The following is a 7,653-nucleotide window of genomic DNA, read 5'->3' on the forward strand; positions in this document are numbered from 1 at the left end:
TTAAGTAAAGTGGTACAAAGTTCATATAGCTCTGTACAAAAGGCAGAACTGTATGCCATTCTTATGGTACTGATGGACTTCACAGAACCCCTCAATATAGTCACTGACTCTCAATATGCAGGGAGAGTTGTTTTACATATTGAAACTGCTGAATTTATTCCTGATAATACAGAATTAACTTTATTATTCATACAATTGCAGGAAATCATCAGAAAAAGGGAGCATCCTATATATATAACACATATCAGATCCCATACAGGTCTGCCAGGACCTTTAGCACAAGGTAATGATGAAATTGATCAGTTACTAATAGGTAATGTGCTAGAAGCCTCAGAATGTCATAAGAAATACCATGTAAATAGCAAAGGTTTGAAGAATTTCTCCATCACGTGGCAACAGGCTAAGGATATTGTGAAAAAATGTCCTACTTGTTCCATCTATAACCAAACTCCATTACCTGCAGGGAGTAATCCAAAAGGTATACAAAGAAATGAAATTTGGCAGATGGATGTGTTTCATTTTGCAGAATTTGGAAGATTAAAGTATGTACATCATACTATTGACACCTATTCAGGATTTCAATGGGCAACTCCTATGAGTTCTGAAAAAGGCTGATTCTGTGATTACACACCTATTAGAAGTTATGGCCATCATGGGAATACCTGTACAAATTAAGACAGATAATGCCACAGCATATGTCTCCAATAAAATGAGACAATTCTTTGCTTATTACAATATAAAGCATGTTACAGGTATACCACACAATCCCACAGGCCAAGCAGTCATAGAGAGATCCAATTGAACTTTAAAGGATATACTAAATAAACAGCAACAGATAACAATGACTCCTAGAAATAGACTGCATAGTGCTTTATTAACCTTGAATTTTCTCAATGCTGATGAGAAAGGAGCAACAGCTGTAGAGAGACATTGGATGACAGACAAAACTCCTGAGCTAAACCAACCAGTTTATTTCAAGGATGTGCTGACCTCAGAATGGAAACCTGGATATGTTCTACGTTGGGGAAGGGGTTTTGCCTTTGTTTCTGCAGGAGAAGAAAAGCTATGGATACCAGCAAAATTAATAAAAATTTGATTCGAACAGGAAAAATCCCTTGATGAAGAGAAGTAAAAGATCATCCACCAATGTGACATCTCTATAAGTTGTAAGAAAAAATTTAACAAAGGGTGGGGTAGGGTTCTGTTTTTGTCTTTTCAGGATAATGGAAATACCCATCTTCCAAAACTCATAAGGCCTTGGATATCCAGATGTTTACAGCAGAAAGGAAGAATCTATTGGTACCAATCTACACATGGTAAAATCTGTCTAATATCTATCTCTCTATCAATCTAGAAAAGTTGTGGTTCCAATTCAATTATAAGCCAAACTGGCTTTTGAGATGGAATTGGCTCACTCCTTCTCTAAACCCAAGCATATTGCTAAAAGAAAAGTTTGAGAGATTCTTCAGTCCCATATCAGAAGAGCCCTCTGGTGTGAGACAGAAGGAAACCAATAAAAAGGGACCATTGTCTTCTAAATTCTAATTCTCTCCATGCTTACTCTTGATTTCTCAGAATCCTTTCTTACATGCTATGTCCTCTTTAAATCCAAACGTCCCATTTTTTATAACAAATAAGTTTTTCCAATAGCAATCTCAGAAGTCTCCAGAAGGAAGATGGGGCCCCAACAACAACTCTACCCAATCCAGAATGATGCCATGGTAATCATCATCATACTACACTTCTTGCCAGAAATTCAGACAATCTTACCCATTACTCTAAAACTTGCTGCAGAACCTACAGTTAGTCTAACTGAGATTTAACTATCTGAGCTTTCTCACAGTACTCAACAGAGATAACATCACCCTCTAAACGGCAGGAAGCAATTCTAAGAAAACAACGCCCCTTCTCCCTTAGTTTTCATAATTCTCAGGGTTATGGATGATGGTTATAGGGTTGGGGGTGGAAGAAAATATTAGACTCAGTATTGTTTAAAAAAAGGGGGGGAGAAGAAATGGAACGGATAGGTATAAGATATGATGGTAAATCATTGTATATACTAGTAAACAAATTTAGTAAAATAGCATCCTTAGATAATTTGCACTGTAATTTGTACTGTTATGGATTCTTATATGTTGATACAAATGTAAACTATTTTTATACTCCTGTTTAAGATAATTTGTATATTGATACAAATACAGAACTATATTTGTTATAATGTACATATATTTCTACTCTTATTTGAAACATTTTTATATTGATACAAATGTAAATTTATATCTGTCATACTTTATATATGTTCTACTTCTGTTTAGGATATTCGGTATATTGATATATATTTAAGATTATTGTCATATTGCATATCGCACTATATATTCCTACCTCTGTTATAAATATCTTGTGTATTGTCACAATTTTGAAGTCATCATTCTTCACCATACATTTGCTTATAGACTGTTTACCTTGTTTATGTTAAGCCTTAGTCCTTAGGTTATTTTGGTAGATAAGACTTATAGATTTATAGTCACCTATACCTGTCATCTCTATAGTTACGTTAGTTAGGTTATCCAGATTTACAGATACATAGGTCAAATGGACAGGTAATCTTCAAACACTTCATAGACCTAGAGAATATGGCATTTAAATAACTTAGAATTCTGTTGACGGGAGACACAATTGCTCCTGGCTGCACCAATTGATCCCGAGAGAATGTTGGGCTTCTAAGACATTTCCATTTGGAAGTTTGTCTTTTTGGCACAAAATGGCCTACTGGGCAAAGAACTGCCCTTGCCTTGATGGCTGACAGTACAAATGCAATGCTGTCCTTTCTGGACAAGCGGGACACAAGGAAAGCGACCACTGTACTCTGCCAAGACAGGGTAAGATGGTCTTTCAGAATTCCTGCTTCTGAAAATGGTCTGTAAGATACTCTAGGCCTGTAGCCAATTTGAATGCACCAACAATGCTGAGAAACATTAGGTGACTGTCCAGGTTGCCAGCTGTCTTGGTCTACTCTTGCAAGATTCCCGAAAGTTGCTTGCATCCATCTACCATTTCTCAGGTACCATTATGTTCCTTCTCAGGTCTTTGATGTGGTTAAACTAGAGAGTTGTAATTTCCTCAGTTACAATAAAAGATAAGTTAGATATAAAACCTTAAACTCACAAATATAAGATAGACAGAACATCTTCTTTAATATTGTAACTGTAATTCATGTTTGATAATTGTTTTGTTATATGTAATTTTACTATGTTAAAGTTAAAACCTTCCGGGCTTGGGGATTTAGCTCAGTGGTAGAGCACTTGCCTAGCAAGTTCAAGGCCCTGGGTTCGGTCCTTGGCTCTGAAAAACAAAAACAAAACAAACAAACAAACAAACAAAAAAAGCAAACTAAAGTTAAAACCTTCCTTTTTTAAAAAAAGAAGAAAAGGGGAAGTGCTATGGATATCACTCTATATAAATAAAACACTGATGGCCAGTGACCAGGCAGGAAGTATAGGCGGGACAAGGAGAGAGGAGAATTGGGGAAACAGGAAGAAGGGGGAGAGACACTGCAGCCACCGCCAGGACAAGCAGCATGTAAAGATGCCGGTAAGCCACCAGCCACGTGGCAAGGTACAGATTTATAGAAATGGGTTAATTTAAGATAAAAGAACAGTTAGCAAGAAGCCTGCCACAGCCATACAGTTTATAAGTGATATAAGCGTCTGAGTGATTATTTTATACGTGGATTGTGGGACTGCGAGGCTTGATGGAACCTGGAGAGAAGCCCTCCAGCAACACTCCGATTCATCGGTCCTGGTCTGTGGTGGAATGGAGCCTGCACACTGCTCCATCCTACCCACTGAGGGTCTCGGAGAAGCCAGTGTGGCCAGGCTTGGGGGTGGGAGGCAGGGAGGGAGTCCAGGGTAAGAAGACAAGATGAGAGGACAGGAAGGGAGGGTGGGGCAGGAAGGGATAAAGAGGACCATGGAGAGGGAATGTGGGACCAGCCCCAAGGAACTTCATGGAAGCTTCCAGGAGTCTGTACTCTCCACCTGCTGGGTGGGACATGATCTGACCCAGCCTCTCTCCATCTCTCTTGAAGAACATATCAAAAAGAGCCCTGGGGAAGATTTTGCTGAACGCCCTGGACCGGAATTCCTCACAGGGTAGGCAAGAGTGCCTTGCAGAGAATGGATGGCAGCTGTGGGGTGTCTGGATCAAAACTCCAGCGCTGTCTGCAGAACATCCACTCTGATCCCACCCCAGTGCCTGCAGGCCATAGTCAGGAAAGACTTCAAAAGCAGACGCTACTGTCTGACCAGAACAGAGCTGCAGAGGCCGCAGGCAGCTGGGACAACTGGAGCCACCATGGGCACAGCTGGCAAGGGTGGGGTAGCCTGCTGGCAAGTCAGACTGCACTGCTCACTGAGCCCACGGTGGCCAGGACCCAGGCAGTGCCTCTGTGCTTGAAATCCCCAGCTCTGACAGCTGACCTATCAGAAGGGAGTTCCCCGGCATACAAATCCCCAGCTCTGACAGCTGACCTATCAGAAGGGAGTTCCCCGGCACACAGTCAGAACCAGCTCTGACAGCTGACCTATCAGAAGGGAGTTCCCCGGCACACAGTCAGAACCAGCTCTGACAGCTGACCTATCAGAAGGGAGTTCCCTGGCACACAGTCAGACCCAGCTCTGACAGCTGACCTATCAGAAGGGAGTTCCCCGGCACACAGTCAGACCCAGCTCTGACAGCTGACCTATCAGAAGGGAGTTCCCCGGCACACAGTCAGACCCAGCCTGCTAAGTGTCTGGGATTTGCCTAAAGCTCTGGCCCTGTGGCCTCCGCTGCCCAGGCAAAGCCGAGAGCAGCGAAACTCCACCAGCTGTGCCCGGCACCCGACCCCGCCTCCCAGGGCCTCCCAGGGAGACTGATAGGTGAGCCTTCACCTGCTGGCAGGACTTGAAACAGCCCATTGCAGTGGAGAGAGACAAGGAGTATCTAGGACAGCGGTTCTCAACCTTCCTCACGCTGCGACCCTTTAATACAGTTCCTCATGCTGTGCTGACCCCAGCCATAAAATTACTTTGTTGCTACTTCATAACTATAATTGTTGCTACTGTTATGAATTGTAATGTAAATATCTTGATATGCAGGATATCTGATATGTGACCCCTATGAAAATGTTGTTTGACCCCAGGGGTCACGACCCACCAGTTGAGAACTACTGATCTAGGTGTTAAGAAGGAACATGGGGGCAGGGCTGGGCAGGGCTGGGCAGGGCTGGGCAGGGCTGGGCAGAGCTGGGCAGTGGCAGGCAAGCCACATGGAAGAGAGAAGTGACTCTGTGGACCAGATAAAGAAATCCACCCTTTTGTTTCTCTCCAGAGGGTACACGTGGCACCTTGGCCATCCTGGACACCTTGCACCAAGCCTTGGTTGGCTGTGAGCTCCTGCAGAGAAACCCCTCAGCACCAGCATCCACAGCTCCTACACACACAAACCCCTTCCTCATCTCCTGCTGAGCTCACCGACCCAGTCATGGGCCGCCATGGTCTTTCTAACCATCACCAGACCAGCCTTGATCACAACCAGACTTGCCTCCTTGGTGAACCTGACGACCATGGGACTCGCATTGGCAGTCACTGGACCAACCTTCACAGCCGAACTGACTGCCGTCACAGTAGTCTTTTCGGTCATCCTGAGCACCATCAGCCCAGCCTCCCTGGTCAGCCGTCCTGGTCAGCCGTCCATGGCTGGACTGTCTTCCACCGTCTGAACACCCTCCACAAATGGTTGGACTGTTATCACTTCCTCAGAACTCTGGCAGCCAAGGCTCCTTCCAAAACTGGGTGCGTCTGGCAGCTGCTCCTTCCTTGGGCTTCTCCCATTCTCCCAGAACCCCCACGTTGGATCCTTGCAGTTGCTAGATCAGCCTGTACCTGAGGCTGTTGCCCTTATGCTGAGCACAGTACACAGTACATTCCAGAATCTCTGCCCTGCTTGCTCCAGCTGACTGACCTGTGTTATTTGGCCTGCTCAAGAAGGACCAGTTCTGCACCCTGATCAGGCTATATGTGTGCTAGAACTTAGTGTGGACAAATGTGCAAGGAAAACTCCAAGGGGACCAGGCAAAGAGGAACCCACACTTTGGCAAGTCTAACTTTGTGAGCTCTGCTATGACCTCACAGGAAAGATAGAAGAGAATCATGGAATGCTTCTGGGAGGAAGAGGCAATTGACCAGTGTGGAATATAACTAGTGCCTCCTGGGTTTTATTTTGCTGTTTTTCTGGTGCCAGGGGTGTCCCAGCACTGCCAGAGCTCCCCGGCCAAGCACACCCTTCCCTCACTCTGTTCTTTTCAACAAGCTGCCTTTCCCCTGGAGCGTGACAGGCACAGGTTTCATTAAAGCCTTGACTAACTGAGAGAAGGAACATTCCTGCAGCCGGGTCCCCAGAGCTGGCCTGTCCCAGCCAAGTGAGAGGAAACCAAAGACAAGTTCAGGCCCACCGAAAGAGCCGTGATCATAGGTTCTATATTCAGTTCTGTTGTTTGACATTCTTTGAGGACCATCTCCCTGTGTTGCTTAGGCTGGTCTCAGACTCCTGGGTTCAAGCAATCCTCCTGCCTCCCAGGTGTCTGGGACTATAGGCTATACACAGAACACCTAACCCCACCCTCCCCACACACACTTTTGATTACCACATCACTAAAGGCTCAGCTCCTGGAATTCCTCACCCAACACACAGAGTCAGCCTTTAGCAGGAGACGATCAAACCGAAGAGACAGTCGTCCATGGTTGTATCAGCAAGTCAGGAAGCATCAGACTAGGAATTTGAAACAACTGGTTACCCGGCAGCTCTAATGGAGGAAGCCAGCAACATGTAAGACCAGGTGAGTAACATGAAGAGGATGCATGTTCCATGGGAGAGTCAGGAATTGCTAGGAATCCTACCAACTGAGCAGAATGAAGAGCACTCTGTAAACTCAGAGACAACTGCACAGGATGAGGAAAGACTCCCAGTGCCTAAGGATATGTCCTACAAACTTCTAAAGATGGACACCAGGGATGAAAAGACTAGGAACAGGGAACAGAAAATATGAGAACTGTTGGGCAACTACGACATGTATTTAAAGGGGGGACACAGACAACAGTTCAAACAATATTGACTTCGAATTTCCCAAAACTCCGGTCAGAGCACTTATTGGTCTTGCAGAAGACCCGGGTTCAATTCCCAGCACCCACATGGCTGCTCCCAACCTCCTATAACTCCTGTTCCAAATGATCCAATGGCCCTCCTTTGACTCTGTGGGTATGTGTGGTACACAAACATACAGTTAGGCATGTACACATAAAAAATATTTAAAAGAAAAAAGAAATCTGCTGTAGACATAGACACATGTGGATTAAAGTGAAGGGTGAAAGAAATTACTCGTGTGCCAACTATAATCAGAAGAAAGCCTAACTCACTATAATCGACTCAGACAGAGCAGATTTCAAGGCAAGGAAAAGCATCAGGAGAGAAAGGGGGCATCACATGCTGTCCAAGGGGTCAGCTCACCAAGAAAATAGTGTGTGTGCCTAGCAACAGCCGCAAACTACCTGAGACAAAAAATTAATACAAAGCCAGGCATAGTGATGCGCACCTTTAATTATAGCACTCAGGAGG

General features: G+C 44.6%; 1 long non-coding RNA gene across 1 annotated transcript; it reads left to right on the plus strand.

The window, feature by feature from the left end:
- The first annotated feature begins 3,936 nt into the window (after window positions 1–3,936).
- On the plus strand, window positions 3,937–7,072 carry LOC119087636. The gene is made up of 2 exons (XR_005091120.1): window positions 3,937–4,151; window positions 5,371–7,072. It is a non-coding gene; the product is annotated as an uncharacterized LOC119087636 (long non-coding RNA).
- The last annotated feature ends 581 nt before the right edge of the window (window positions 7,073–7,653 follow it).

This window comes from Peromyscus leucopus, chromosome 3, assembly GCF_004664715.2.
Source record: "Peromyscus leucopus breed LL Stock chromosome 3, UCI_PerLeu_2.1, whole genome shotgun sequence".
In the NCBI taxonomy this organism is placed as follows: domain Eukaryota; kingdom Metazoa; phylum Chordata; class Mammalia; order Rodentia; family Cricetidae; genus Peromyscus; species Peromyscus leucopus.